Here is a 16,327-nt window from a genome sequence, read left to right as displayed (position 1 = left end):
CATTGAGATGGAAATTACTGGAAATTAGTAATTCATTTGGATAGATTTATACATTTATAATATTGTGACTTTTCAACCATGAACATCATTGTTTCTATTTGCAAAAGTCTTTGACATCATTCAACTGGTTATTGTAACTTTTGTTAGACTAATTCCTAGTTTTTAGGGTTGCATGGAGGTTTTTTATTATTATTACTTAAGATTTGTTTATTTATGCATACAGAACTAGGATACAGAGGTGAGGGGCAGTGAGAGGAATCACCAGAGCCAGCATGAGGAAAACAGACGCATCGACAAAGTACACTGCTCAGAGGAGCAGTAGGTGGGACAAGAGAGTCACAATATTATAAACATATAATTCTCTCCAAATTAATTAATTTCAAGTAAAATCTCAATAGGGTTTATCACAGAAATTGGCATTCTTCTCCTGAACTTCACGTGGGAGAGCAGTGAGACCGAAAATCTGCCATACATAAGTGAATGTATAAATTAGACAGACTACTCTGCCGTGTGCTCACTCCCTGGCCTGGGATCGAGCTCTTGCTGAGGCGGCTGTGGCTAGCTTCATGGTGCTGTGCTTTAACCTGCTGCACCACCAGGGATGGCCCCTGCACGGAGATCTTGTTTGATATTTTTTGATATTTGATATTTGGCCAAAACTAGCTACTCAGTGTGGCTTCCACCTTATTGTTTAGAAGACTGAGGAGCTGAAAGCCAACTTCAATGTTTTTTCTGGCGTCTCTGAACTTGTGTTTGATCACTAATTCTGTGAGCAAAGGTTTCTCTTGTGTTTAAATAGCAACAACATCAATAGTATAAATAAGACATATTTGGATTTTTTTTTGTGAATGTTTGAATTTTCATTGACAAATATATGTAAGCATTCTAGATACTACTCAGTGAAAATTTTCCTTATGTTGTTTTTGTGGTGAGCATCTGTGATTTTGAAATAAAAATGTTTATGATTGCCAGAAAACAATGTGGTAGTAGCTAATAATGACACTAACATATTAATGTCATAAACTTCCAAATAACTAGGACAGTACATTTGAGGAGAAAATTAGAATTTGAGAATGAAATAGTATATTGACAAGATGTTAAATACTTAGGAAACACAATTCAATGTTTCTGAGCCAACAAGTTGTTACCCACTTTAACTAATACAAGTAACCGACAGCTGTTGTCACCAGATATTGACACCCCAACTTACAATCGGTGGAACCACCAGACATGCTGGCGGATTAGGCCAGACAGTCTGGCCTAGAAGAACCTGACTAAATCACTTGTGTGCAAGTGTGGCTACACGAAAGCTTGTCCTTTGAAGCACTGTACTTCTGGTGGTTTTATTAATGGTTTATTATTGTCGGCAATAGTAACACGAGACTGTGTAGGCCTCCCGGTTTGAGTAGGTCTGTTTTACTGGACTCAGTAATAAGACTCCTCCTGGGGATTCATATATCATATTTATTCAGAACTAGCTGTTTTTTTTATATGTTTTAAATACATTTTAATATCCACTTACTAATTGTTCATTTTCACCTAAATTGATTATTGTGTATTAACTTTGCTAATATTGTAGTGTTGCTCTAAAGACTTGTGTTTTTCTTTCACTTTTATAATACTCTGTTACCTCTTTAAAAATGGAGTCTTAATCATTCTCTCTTAATCCCTTCTTTAGAAAAACTAATTAGTTACATGCCATGTCTTTATAATCCATCTTTCATGTCTTTAACTATTCTCACATATTTGTAATCTATTTTTCTCTCTGAATACCCTTCCATGTGAATTTCTTATTCAAGTCTTCAATGCATAAAAAAATCTCTATGTAGCAGTAATTTGTCTCATCTATTGAGATTTAAAGATTTCATTAGTTATATTATGTATTTTCAGGGTTTCTCCTATTATTTCATGTAGGCCAATTTCTTAGTGATAATTTCTTTGTAATTTTTATTGTCATCTATTCTTGTTTTGGGTTTTATATAGTTTTGATTATCAATTTGGTATTCTTTTTTCTTTGTAAAAGGACATATCATTATTTGAGCATATTAAGCAAGCTTAATATAAATCATTATTTTTGTTTTCATATTCTGTGATGGTGATCTTCTTTATCTTTCCATGTCCCTTGTTCATTTTTCTTTACCCTGCCCTGCCCAGATCCACAAACCCTGCTTCCTATATGGGTTTAATCAAAGATAACAGGAGACCAGAGGTTGAAAGGAAATTGAAACCAGTTTATTTATTCCTTGCTTTTATGTGATATTTCCTACTTGTCCTGATTACTGACATTACTGTCCTGTTTCAGCACACTTGTATAATATGAATACATTTAATGTTGCATACAATAATGTGATTAAGGGTTAGAAATACTCTTTTTTTTTTTTGTATTGAAGATTTTTTTTTTTTAACAGTGTAACATAAATCTGAAGGGAAGTGCTCAAATGTTCTATAACTTAATGGTAGTAGTAACATAAACTCTCATTTGAAAACATTTAATAATAAAGTGAATGGACAGCATTCTCAAAATAAATCTAAAGCACTCCTATCAACATAAGGTGATAGGTATTTTAATGAAGACTTATGATGAAGACTTATATGAAGCATCATTTTAGTTTGATATGTTGATCTGGCATAAAGTACTGTAAACATCTAATTTTACAGAAAATAAAACAAGCAGCATGCATTCCAACTCTAAAGATTTCGTTTATAGTCAGTGCTAGTCCCACTAAAATAATGAATAATATAACTTAGACTTTATGAAGACTAAAAACGTTAAAATGAATGAAAAGTAACATTCTTTTTTGTGTTAGAATATATAAAGGTTTATATCAAAGTATCCTGAAATGCTGACAAGGAAACTTTTTTTATTTTTTGGCAAGGAAAAGTGCTGTATGGTAATTTTTACATTTTTAAAAGAGTGGGTAAGAAACAAGGGCTTTAAAAATTTAAATCTCATTAGACTAGAATAGAAATTTAGAGCTCAAAGAGACTTTAGAAATAATCGGATCCAATCCCTTTGCTAGTAATGACACTGAATTCTAAGGAACTTAACTAACTTCTAGAAAACACAGTAAATTAACCAATGTCATCTCTGCAATTGGGCTCTGCTGTACCTTGTCGAATATGTTTTCCACTAAACCCAGGCTGTATCTCTAGAAATCATGTTTGTTGAGAATGTATTTTACAGAGCATGAGGTGACATTTACTACAAGAAATATCCTTTAGGGAAGCTCATGTCTCTTTTGCTTAGTTGATAAGATAGAATGGAGTGCATGGCATCTCTGTCATCATTTCCAAGGGCTGCATGAATTCTTTGTGGCCGCTTATCAAATGTTAAAGGAGGTGTTATTGTCAATAACTAAATCCATTCACCTAAGCATTTACCCATTTTTCAACTTTAATGAGAATAACCCATTCCTTTGTAATTTGACTATCATCAACCAATTTTTCTTAACAAGAGAGAATTTGTTCAATCATTATGATTTACGAAGTTTCTACTGATGATCAGAAACTAAGCTAAGTACCAGAGTGCCAAGTGAAAAAATGGAGAGATCTCTCCTGCACTGCTGGTGGGAATGCAAACTAGTACAACCGCTATGAAAAACTGTTTGGAGGTTCCTCAAACTGCTAAACATGGAGCTTCCCTACGACCCAGCAGTCCCACTGCTAGGTATCTACCCCAAAGACACAAAACACTGATTCAAAAAGATACCTGCACCCCCATGTTTATTGTTGCTTTATTTATAACTGGAAAGACATGGAAACAGTCCAAATGCCCAAAAGTAGATGACTGGATTAAAAAGAGGTAGTACATATAAACAATGGAATATTACTCAACAACCAAAATAAATAAATAAATAAATAAACACATGCCTTTTGCAGCAACAAGGATGGAGCTGGAGAAGATCGTGTTTAGTGAAATAAGTCAAAAAAAAAAAAGACAAATACCGGATGGTTTCACTCATAACAGGAGTATAATGGACCAGGAGAGAAAATAATAATAATAATCATGAACAACTATATACTAGAGACATTTTATGGGGGTAGAATGGGAAATGGAATAAAAAACAGGGAAATGCGCTGGACTATGGTGATGACACATGGGTGATTTGGTGATGGGAAGCCCATGGAGATTACAACTGAGATGGAATAAGGCACAAAATGATGTAAAAATAAACTATTACATTATTTTTAAAAGTGGAGACATCTATGACCTCCATGTCAAATGTGTCTCGACATAAAAGTAATCCTTAGGTGTTCTTTATGTTTGTGCAAGTACTACTTCTAGGGACATAGAGAGTAATCAATAGGGTCAAAAGAGAGAAACGTATTAAATGAGGACAAAACGAATTGATTGGTTGGGCAACATGAAAGTCATTGATGATCTTAGTGATTGAAGAATGAGTGAAGTGATGGTATAGTATCCGAGGAGATGACCAAGCAACACTGGGTGGAGCTGAGGATCAAAACTGAAACTTGAGTATAACTGATAGTTTGCAAGAAATGAAGTAACCCCGGGGTTGGAAATTTCTCATGATGTAGGGCAGCTGAAATAGCAATAAGAATGGGAAGTGATCTGGAAATATGATTTGGTTAGAGGGTGCCATTTTGGACTTTAGATTCGATGGGTGATAAAATGAATTAGTCAATGTTCTTGAGAGAAGCAGAACCAACAGAATGCATACTTAAAGATCTATAGGCAGAGAGATAGTTGGATAGCATGATGGAATGACTTGTGTCCCTCTGTCCAAACTCAGATGTTGAACCTTGACTCCCATGTGATATTTGGAGATGGAGGTTTTGACAAGTAATTGGGCTTAGATGTGATCACAGAGTCGGAGGAGGTCCCGTGTGATGCTCTTAGAAGAAGACACATGAGAATGCTGGTTCTCCCTTCCTTTCCACCATTTGAGGTGGTAGCCAGTATAAACCATCAGCAAGCGAGGATGAGCACCTAGACCTAGATTTGGGACTTTTCAAACTCCCAAACTGTTGTTTAAGCCATTCACTTTATCAGTCGATGGCGTTTTGCAATAGTAGATTTTGTTATGGAAAGGGAAGAAAGTGAACACAAACAGTCCAGCAGATTAGCATCTAAAGTGAGAGTTGATGTTGCAGCATTGAGTCCGAGATCGTGGGGTGCAGAGTCTCACTAGAAGTTCAAGTAAGCGAGGATGAGATAGTATTGAGCGCCGCCATCTTGAGGCAGGATCCAGGTGTGCGTTATAGAGTGAAAACAAGTCATGTGCCTTGGAGTTGAGGGAGAGCATACCACCGGGGATCCAGCCCATTTGGTGGTTACAGCAGGTATGTGATACACCGATGTGCCCTTCTTATTCATGGGATACAGTCAGACTCTTTCTACATTTTATCATTGCCATGACCTAAGTGTGACATGAAGGTTATGTAGTTGGTGATATTTTCGGCGTGTCTTCAGCTTCATTATATTGCTATTATTATTTTTTCATTTGCAATTACAGTATTTAATATTGTTCTGTAACTTTTTCATTGTGGCCTAGCAGTGGATTATTTTATTAAGAACCCATTTTTGCCCATATTACTCTCATTTCAAATTTATTGAGTAGTTCAAAAATATCATTGTGTTACATGTAGTTGACCTCATGCTCCAATTATCTACTTTTGATTTTAAAGAGACTGGCGTTATTATCTGTTTTAGAAGTCTAATAGATAAAGCAATGCTCCGATGTTTATACAGAGGGAGCCACTGCTTTGTGCTGCAAATCCATAGATACAACATATGCATTTTTTATTCGCCACTTGCACATAATTAAGCTGGGTAGAAGCCATTCTTTTGTACCCTAGAAATACAGAAGAACGCAGAGTAAATACAGAGAGACTCTTGGCTCTGATTCCAGGTTGACTATAACCTTTCTTGAGAAAAATGTAATACTTAATCCAAGAGAAATACTGGCATGAAAAATTCAGTGTGTAAATCTTATCCATAATAAAAACACAAAGTTAAATTGTTTTCAGAGCAACTGAAGGAAAGCAGTGTTCCTTTTGAAAGGCTGACTCTTTTGTGCTCTGTGTCCATATACATGTTTAATGAAACAGGAGTGTCACCCATAAACAAAACCCCCTTCCCCCTCCTCCCCCCCATTAGCTCCATACGTGAAACAACCCAGTGAGCCTTCAGCCAGCAGGTACCTTTTAACTTTACACATTGCCATATAAATGCACATTTAAAAATCCATGAAACCCAAGGATTTTTTTTTTTAACATGCCTACTGAATATTACACTGGAGATGAACATTTTCACTCAAAGAAGTAGACAAAAGGGTGGCTTATGGAACTCATTCTCTAAAGGAAAAAAAAATAAAACTGGCTCAAAGACTGGCTGATTTTCAATGGACTTTAAAGGTTATCAGCAAGCAATTCCATACTGTTATATCTTTTCACTCTTGGCCTTTTTAACTTCCACCTTCTGGGCTCAAATGCTTGGAGGAAAAGAAATGAAGATGCAGGCCAAACAGAAGCTGCTTTTCAGTCATCTCCTCTTTGCTATAATTCCATTAAGTGTATCCCTTGATGTACACAGCACTTTAAAGAAATTACACTCCGCTCTCCTGCTTGGTACATTTTTATAGTGCTATTAATGAATTAGTCTTCTGATACTTTAAATGTATTTAAAAAGTTTTATATGCTGTATTTATTGCAAATCTTCTGGTACATTGAAAAGTTATATGTAAGTACCTTTGTAACCTTCCTTTGAAATTCTCTCACATCCATCAAGTAAATGACTAAATTAGAGATAAATACATTGCATAAGTTACTGCCTTTGCCTGTAGTCACCAGAGGCACAGTGGGGAATGACTAATTCATGCCCTGAGGCTTCTTATCTCCAGGATAATGGATAATGTGGCTCTCTAAATTCCAATTAATCTCAATTGCTTTCAGATCACATATTTTCCCTTTTGTATTTGTAAAATGTATTTGTGATAGATAAACAAGTATGGGTGAGGATGGATAAAGAAATGCTAGAAAGCTGGCTTCATTTTCTTTTCATGGAGCACTTAGCATTTGGAAAACCTTCCCCTCCTTTTCCTCTGTGTCCCTTGTCAACATTTGGAGACAGCCAGTGTGCCCTGTCATTTCTTTTACTTAATAAGTGTACTTGTGAGTATTTCAACATTTTCTCATCAAGCAAGTGTAAATGTTAAGAGCAGCTCAAATCATGGCCGAGTGGCTGTGACGTGCAGTCTTTATCAGGACGAAAATATCAGAGTGTGTATGTGGTGTTGATAATTCTCCTGATGTTTTCTTCAAGAAAATATTAAAAGTTAGAGCCACAAGTCCTAACATTTGATTTGCTTAGGTCTCAGAGTTATTCACAGACCTATCAGCATCCTATTTTCTTACTCTTCCATTGTACAGCATACCCTTTAGCAAAAAGCACCAATTGTTTGCTTGATGTTGAAACACTTTGTATTTCATGTGGAGAAGAGGGTTTTTGAAGAGTTTTCAAGTATTTATTTAAATTATAAATATATTGAGATCTATTAATAAACCAGATCTGTCTCTGCTTCTGAAATAGACTCATACCATAGTAATAATTATCCTTCACTTGTTTTTCATTTTTGTGTTTTCTTTCTTTTGTGCACATGGCATTCAAAGATGCTTTATTTTTTAGTAGTGGAAATGCAGACCCATCTTGCATAGCAGTAACATTGCATGAAGAGACAGTCAATAAGATAACTTCGACAGGAAGTTAATTTAGCTTAGGTTATGAATGAGGAAGTTACTGACGTCTAAAACATTGGTGGAGGTAACATAGTGAAGTGGCCCTCATTGAAAGGGCTCAGTATAGCTGTGCAGGCATTCATTCCAATCAGAGCTATTAAAACTGTGACAGAACTCAACTCGAATAACCTTCATCAAGGAAGGAAAAGAAATGTTTCATATGCTTAAAATGTCAAGAGGTAGAGAGGCGTCAGATATGAGTACAGACCATGTGAGGTCAGCAGATAATTCTGTTTCCATTTCTAGACTCTGCTTTTTCCATATTGGCTTCATTCTCAGGCTCTGAGTCTCCTGGTACCTGGGAGCACCAGGCTGACATCACTCATTGCCAGCAATTGCATTAGAAAATAGCACATCTCTTTCCCAAAAGTCCCATGAAAAATCCTTAGCTTGACTTTCATTGGCCAGAATTAGGTGATAAACTCATTCCTGAATTAATCTCTGTGGACAGGGGCTATGATAAATTAAACCTGGTTGACATACCTGAGTCTGGTGCAAGGGGTTGGATAAGTCTCACCTAAACCATAAAACCTTGAGTGTGGATGAATGGGGTATGTTCTAAGCCAAAGTTAATATCTGGTACTTCCTGGTGCCTGGACATCTGAAACCAGGTGGGCCTTGTAGAGCTGAATGGTAGGTCCCCTCCCCAAACAACTCTCCTTACTAAGGAGGCCGGGTTCAATTCCTGCTTATCCTTCAGTAGTGGAGTACATTTTCCTACCAGATGACAGAATTGTTCACACAAACTAAACACGTCCTCCCATAGGGATGAGCGGGCTCCCTGCCCTCTATACCAAAGCCAGTTCCCACAGTGCCCACCTGCCCTTTCTGTTCCCAAGGGCATGCTCCAGTGGTGCTGTGTGCTGTGCTGGTTCTCACACGGGAGCTGTGAGAGAGTGTGAACTTTTCCTGAACTCCCCTGTCCAGCGTTGACAGGGCCCGTGCTCATAATGTCAGAGTGGGAAATCCCTTTACCGGTGGGCAAATAGACGTATTTAAAACAAGGGCATATCTCTAAAGATCAGGGGTCAGTTGTACGTAAGAATGAATGAATGCTGGGTAGGTCCACAATTAGTTCAACAATGCTCTTTGCACCTAGAACTTCTGGCAAAGAGGTCAAATCTTACAGAGCTTCTTATAGCATTTGGGTGTAAGCTGAAGTAACGTCATTTCCTCTGAGAACCGTTTACCTATGTAGAAGGCCAGGATTGTAGAATAAAGAGAGCTAGAACTGATTTTCCTCACTGATAAAGTATCGAATATTATGCTTTTTTTTTTCTTGGAATTACTACACTCATTAACATTTTAAGACTGATAAGTCCTGTAGTAAAAATAACTATTCAGTATTTTATATCAAGAATTTCTCAGGCTTGTTTTTTTTTTTTTTTAAAGATTTATTTATTTATTCATACAGAACTGGGGTACAGGCCAGAGGCTCAGGGGCGGTGAGAGGCTTCACCAGAGACAGAGTGGGGAGCAGAACAGGCAGATCCACGAAGTACACTGCTGAGGGGAGCAGCGGGCGGGTCAGGAGAGGTCTGGCTCGCCATGTGGTCTCCTCCGGGGCAGGAGGCAGGCGGGAATCGAACTCATACGGAAGTGGCTTCAGATTCTCAGTGCTGTGCTTTAACCCGCTGCGCCACCAGGGAGGGCCTCTCAGGCTTGTTTAATGCAGAATACCTTTTACATTTTATCTATGAAAATTTAATGAAATTATTTAGAAACAGAATGTAACACTCTTGGAATGCTGATATATTCTTTACCTATGGGATGTTGTTTTTTATAATTGTCTATAATTTGTTTAGAAAACCATGGAACTGTCTTAAATCTGATTAATCTAACCAAACATAGCCATCACAAATAGATATTGTATAACATCTGAGAATTATTTTTGTGATCATATCCTTGTCAGGTCTACACTAGAAGGAGATTAGACTTGTATATGTCAAGCTAAACCCACTTGTTAAGTGAAATTTTAGTTATCTCATTCACTTATCTAGAGTAAATCCTTTAACATTGATTTATTCGTTAATGTAATTTGGGAATGTAAACCCATGTCTTATAAACCAGAAAAATTATCCAACTAGTTATCTATCATAAACCCTATAGAGGGGTGGGGAATAAGATTAGCTTCAGCCTTTGGTATTTTAAAATACCAACATAATTTAAAATGTTAATATTTCAAATGCCCATAGTGTCTTTTCTGAGCAAATGATAAAATATATAGCATTTCTAATGTTTGCCTTTTGTGGCTATCATGTATCCTTCTGATAGAGGTTGTCAGAAAAAATAACAATGATGCAAGTTATGATAAATGTTTTCTGCACACTTCTTGTTATGCAACAAGGAACCACTTATGCCAGTAAAAACAATAACTCACAACCCATGATTAAGTAGTGAAGTTGATTGTGATTTTAAGTATATTTTAATTTTTAGTTAACCATGCCAACTAACGATCATTCACATATTCTCAGTTAACTGTCTTTGTTATTTTTAATATGTACTGTGTAATTATGTAGAATTTGGGGCAATCTTTTCCTGGAAGAATGTGCTGGTTGTCATTGAGTAGGATGGTTTTGTTTCTGATAATAAAAGTAATCATGATAGTTTAGGTGTAATGAGGAAATACCAATATAATTATTGTTATTTTCAAACAGTACTACCTTCAAATAAGGCAGCCTGATATTAAATCTTATAAAAGGCATATACTATCATTCTGATTATTTTAAAATGAAATATATTAGATGGCAAAGCTTCCTTGTGTTCCCTTGTAGAATATTCTGACATAGAGAGGACAATAAATGGAGATCTAAGTGGTATTTCATATTAGATGCTGAAATATTTAAAGTTAGTAAAATACCATGAGATTCTATTAGATCCAGAAACTTTATTTTTGAAATATCTATTAGTAACTTTTATAGAACATGTTTTACTACTTTCTTGTTCTACTGACAATCTAGACATAAATAAAGTATAATTACAAATGAAGTGGTGTATTGAAAAATAGCCATGGTTTTGCTTCTCTTCTGTAAAGTTATCTTTTGAATAACTTATGGTTATGATACAAAAGCAAATCCTCTTGAAATATAACCAGCGGACAAACTCTGTCTCTATCACTTTGCACCATTGGGGAGTGAGTGTGTGTAAACAGATATAGCTTCTAGTCCTCCTGAGAATGGCAGCATGAGCAAAACCTCGCAGGTTACTGTACTTCTCAGTAACTAGAAGTTGTAAAAGTTGTAATTACGAGGTGTTTTGTGTATTGTGTGTTTTTATTTGTCTCTAGAGTCTTCAACAATTAAAGGCATAGTGCTGAGTTCTGGCAAGTACAACGTATACAAATACCTAAACACACACATATATATCATGTTCATACAACTTTCTTATTGCTACAAGAACAAATGACTAAAAATTATGTGCTTGCAACAACATAAACTGATACTCTGTATGTCAGACACGTCACTGGTATTAGCTCCAAGGCTGTGTGCTTTCTGGAGGTCCTCAGAGAGAATTTTTTTCCCTGGTCTTTTCAGCCTCACGAGGCAACCACCATCCTGAGCACCTCGCCTGGACTCCATCATCAATGCTGAGAACATCTTCAGCTCTGATTCTCCAGCTTCCCTGGGCCTGCCAGGTAGCCCACTCATCTTGCTCTCTCTGCTCATACTTTACTCACATTGCAAAGTTCCTTTCTTACCTAAAATACCATGTTCCCAGGAGATGAGGATATGGACCTCTTTGGAGAACCATTATTCTTCCTGGCGGGCATGCACGCACATATACACAACTACATGTGTTGATTGATTTTCAGTGTACAAATTTAGAATCAAGATCAATGTAATTTTAATTAATTTTGATAATTCAATTATTGATCTTTAGATCACTGATTTTATAAAGATCTCAAAAACAATTTCAGTGAAGTCAGGATTGAGATGTTGAAGTTTAGGATGTAGGGGGTACCCAACAGAACCCTAGCTTTACAGTCCATACAGATTTGTCACTGAGATGTCCCTCTTTTCTGTAGAGAGTACACGTTAGAAGCAAGAAAGAGGCTTTCTAATTTCTATTATATATATATATATATTTGTCCACCCATTTATTCCATAAATATTCATTGAATGCATATATGTGTGGGTAGCTGTACTGTGGGATATAAAATGTGCATAAAGCAGTATACTCCTAATCTCAAGGAAACAAGCATCTAATAAGAGAGATCCGTAAGTAGATACCTGGAAAACATTCTAGTAGGTACAGTCACAGAAACCACGTGAGTGCTGAGAGCAGGGACCTCATCTAGCTGAGGAGTGGTGTAACGTTTGATTAGCACAGAATCCTAGTGTTGCTGACAGGCGAACTGAGACTTAAAAACTGAGGAGTGAATGAGGAATCTATAGGAACTGCTCAGAGCCAAACTTTAGAGTTCCTTGTGGACTGGAGATAATTTTCAATTCAAATCAACAAATAATTATTGAATTGTGATGCATGCTAAGAAGAAGTACAATGACCTGTGAGAATGTTCAATACTGATACTTCCCTTGTCAAGGGATTAGGGGAAGCTTCTCTGAGGAAGTTACAAACATTAAACAAGTAATTACAAGCTCGCTGAGTGCTATGGTGAGATGCTATGCTAATGCAGGGAGACATAATTTAACCTAGTCAAGAGGTCAGGGGCTGTTACACAAAGACATTGATGTTTAAATTGAGACTTGAAGGCTAAGTGGCACTTCACACAGGCAAAGGGAAGGGAAAGCGGGAATTCATGGAATATGCAAGAAGGGCCAGAGGGAGAGAGAGTTTCAAGCCTGCAGAGAGGAACTCGCAAGGCCTTATGAAGCAGGTTAGGGTTTTGACTTTATCCTCGATTCATGGGGGGACTTTTGCTCAGTTTTACATTTGGAAATAACATGATCAGGTTTTTTTTTTTTTTTAAGATTTATTTATTTATTCATATAGAACTGAGGTACGATCCTGAGAGGATTCACCAGCAACAGAGCAGGGAGCAGAACAGGCAGATCAACAAAGTACACTGTTGAGGGGAGCAGCGGGCGGGTCAGGAGATGTCTGCCACGCCATGTGGATCTCCTCTGGGGCAGGCGGGAATCGAACACATGCGGAAGTGACTTAAGCTTCTTTGTGTTGTGCTTTAACCCGCTGCGCCACCAGGGAGGGCCAGGTTTGTATTCTTAAAAGATATTTCTGGTTGTAGGAGGTAGGGGTCAGATTTGAGATACGGGTTGGAGAAAGAGTTTTGAAATGGTTACAGCTGTCAGATAAGGTCCTGACAGGGGTCTGAATGGTTTCAGCAGGCATGGAATGAAGTTCTTGCTTCCAAGGAATATTCACAAGGTAAAATATTCAAATTCTTCTTCCATGGTCAGGTCTATGCTAAAATCTGGAGATAAGCTAATGAATGGGCCAGTGGTGAGAGCTTAGGTGCTGATATAATTTAGTTGATGAATCAGTGCCTGAGATATAGCGTAGCAAGTGACAAAGACATAGGGCAGGTGATGGACAAATATTCTCTACTCTATGAGTCTAGTTCCATGTTCTCAACAGAGGACTCTGCCATTGTCCCTATTGCATTTTATTTGTCCTTTAGCAGGGCCTTTTGCAGAGGTTAATTTGAGAGGGACAAGATTCCAGATAGGATTAGAATTAGAGAAGCAACTGAAGCCATTCTGTTAAATGATGGTGAGGACAAAATTAGTGTGTGTAACCTTAGAGACAGAAAAAAAGTGAGAAATTGGTGGGACACAAAGTTGGAATTGATGATTGAATGAAGTCAACAGAGAAAAACCTGGAGTCAAATATGATCTCCCAGTTTCTGTTCTGAAAGACTGAGAATGGTTAAATGTGGACCCCAAAACAATGGCAGGTAGATGGCAGGCAGGCAGCAAGCATCAGAATGATCTGGTGTGTGATTACATCCTTGACTGTCCTGCCCAGTTTCAAGCCAAGTATAGTCCTCTTTCTTACCTGACTTTCCCACAAGATTAGTCCTGGATTTTGTTTTTATTTAAATCATAGCTCGTCATTGATTCACTGTCATATTTTCCTGACACGTCAAAATAATGGCAAAGGAGATGTAGAAAAACAACTTTAGGGCATACTGTGTTATTAGTTTATGCATTTTTTTGATAGTCCATACATTTTCTCCCCTGTGTGTATGTGCTGTTCACGGCTCTGAGCACTGGAAGAACAACCTTGAAACAGTTGATTTTTCCATGAATAACTTTCAGAATTGTTTATGGATATTGATCCAATTACAGTGGAAACTGTACACTCTTCCCACATGGCATCAGCCTCACATGGTGCCCACCCAAGCAAAATAACATTCTGCAGGAAGAGGAAGAAATACATGAAACGTGCACTCTGGAGACCATCAACAAATAATTACAAAATAACTTCCCATCCCAGACTCAGCGCCCTGGAAGATGGCCTCGGTCCTTTGGGGTTCCAAGCACTCGACTGGTTATTGCTGAATGCGTGTTGTCACACGTCTTATGACACATCAAACATTGAGGTTGCAATTTTTGAGTTTATTTTATAAAAGGGGTATGTTGAGCTCATACGACTATAATAGGTATTGGCACAATTCACATCAAGAAAGAGCTGCAGGACTGCACAATGAGAGAGAAGTGCCTTTGTTTTCTTGGCCCCTGCCCAACACTTTCAGATGTCACGGATGTGTTTAGGTCTAGTTCATTCTGGAACCATGCAAAGTTGACTTCCTGTTTCTTCTCCATGTTGCATCAAACACATAGGGTAAATCAGAATTGCTTTGAAAAGACAGAATTAAAAACATAAATGTTTATCATCAATGGCTATGAGACAATTCTGAGAAAAGCATTTTTTGGGGGGTTGGGTGGGTACATTCTATTTTTTAAATTACAAAAAGAAGAAAAGTATTTTTGGACTGTCAGCTTGGCCAACCAAGTTAATTGCTCTGTGTGGCCTACAGTCCCTGAGGGCTAATTACACAATCTCTGAATTTGGTTAAATAACAGTACAGAATCTCTTACAGCTCTGGAAAAGTTTGAATGAAGCTGACTCGTTCTCTTTAACACAAGATTTAAAAGTGATATTTAAGAAATCATTATGTTAAGCAGAAGCCCTTTGTTCGAGTAAACTGCTGGGAATATATTGTTTCTTCAGGAGTCTTCAAAGACAATGAAAACATCTAACTCTTTGATCAGACAGATGTTTAAAAAAGGAAAGTGGTTTATTATCTGGTATCTTTTTTCTTTCTTAAATCAGAGACATGGATTAATGTTCTTCCCTTTCAGACAAAAAATTTCAATCCATCTATTGTTAGAGTCTGTCATATGTCAGAAGAGAATCAGATCCTTAGATCTGATAGGACAATTTCTCTCAACAGTTTCAAAAAGTTAAGATATTTGCAATATACCAGTTGAGGGCAGCTTCCTCAGCAGGGTTTTAGCATAAAAAAAAAAAAAAGTAAATTGGTAAATTGGCCCATTTTAACACATCAGGTTTGAAAATTGGCTCAGGTGGGATTCTAAAATACAAAGCTGAGTTCTCTAGGTTCTCCAGTTCTTTCTTAGCAGGGAGTTTATCAATTTCTTCCCTAAAGCTTCCTCTGTTCCCAGGTATTGAGTCCCAGTTTACTGTTGTCTTATGAGACGTGAGATGGGAAGGAAGGGAAGGAAAGAGGGAGGGAGCTATTTGGGTTTAGATACTCTTATCATGGTTGCTGTTGTTTTTACTGCCAGTTCTTAGGAGTCTGATGTTCCAGTGACCAGTGAGGTTTACCTTGGCACTGAAGCTAATTTCATGGAAGGCTGGAGGAGCTTTCTTCACTGAAGGGCTAATTTTGGGGTCCATCAGAAGTCTCCTTTCCTAGCTAATTTTCAGATTCATACCAGTGATTTTACTTGTGCTCATTTTTATTCACACTGCAATTTGAGTTCATGAGCACACATACTTTCTGTGGTGCAACGTCTGCAACGTGGTGGTCTGAGTGGGTATCAGAGTCAATTGCCCAACACACCTAGAGAGTTGGGTCCTGTACCAACTCATTGTAAGTTCTTGGATAATCCCACTTGTCTGGTCTTTGATTCTCATAAGGATCTTGCTGTAGGGATCTCATGCCCACATCTGCTTCTTTACCTCTAGGTATCAGACAGATCCTATCTGAATTTGCATAAAATCTCTTTTTGGGGATGTTGAGTTTTGATATATTCTCTTCCAGAAGCTTTGAGGTCCTCTTCAAATCTATCCCTTCCCTAGTAACCTCTCAGCTTTAATTTTTAATGCTCTTTGAAAGAATAAAGACCTCTCTTGTAAGGTTTACTGCTACCACTTTGTTGCTACTAAGTTGTTGAAAAATCTCCCTCTGTCTGGATCTGGATCAGATCTATGTTCTTAATCAATCCCTGTCTGTATTTATGCCTTTGTTCCTCCAAATAATATATTCTTTACCTCTTCCTCACCTTTGTTCTGATTCTTACAATTTACTAGCATTATTGCATGGTGTATGAATAAATCCTTGTGTCATAACCACAGTGGTGATTTGATTTTGAAAAGAAGTGAAATCATCACGAGGAAA

This window comes from Condylura cristata, unplaced genomic scaffold, assembly GCF_000260355.1.
Source record: "Condylura cristata isolate star-nosed mole 26May11 unplaced genomic scaffold, ConCri1.0 scaffold00014, whole genome shotgun sequence".
Classification (NCBI taxonomy): domain Eukaryota; kingdom Metazoa; phylum Chordata; class Mammalia; order Eulipotyphla; family Talpidae; genus Condylura; species Condylura cristata.
This window is presented reverse-complemented; position numbering follows the sequence as displayed.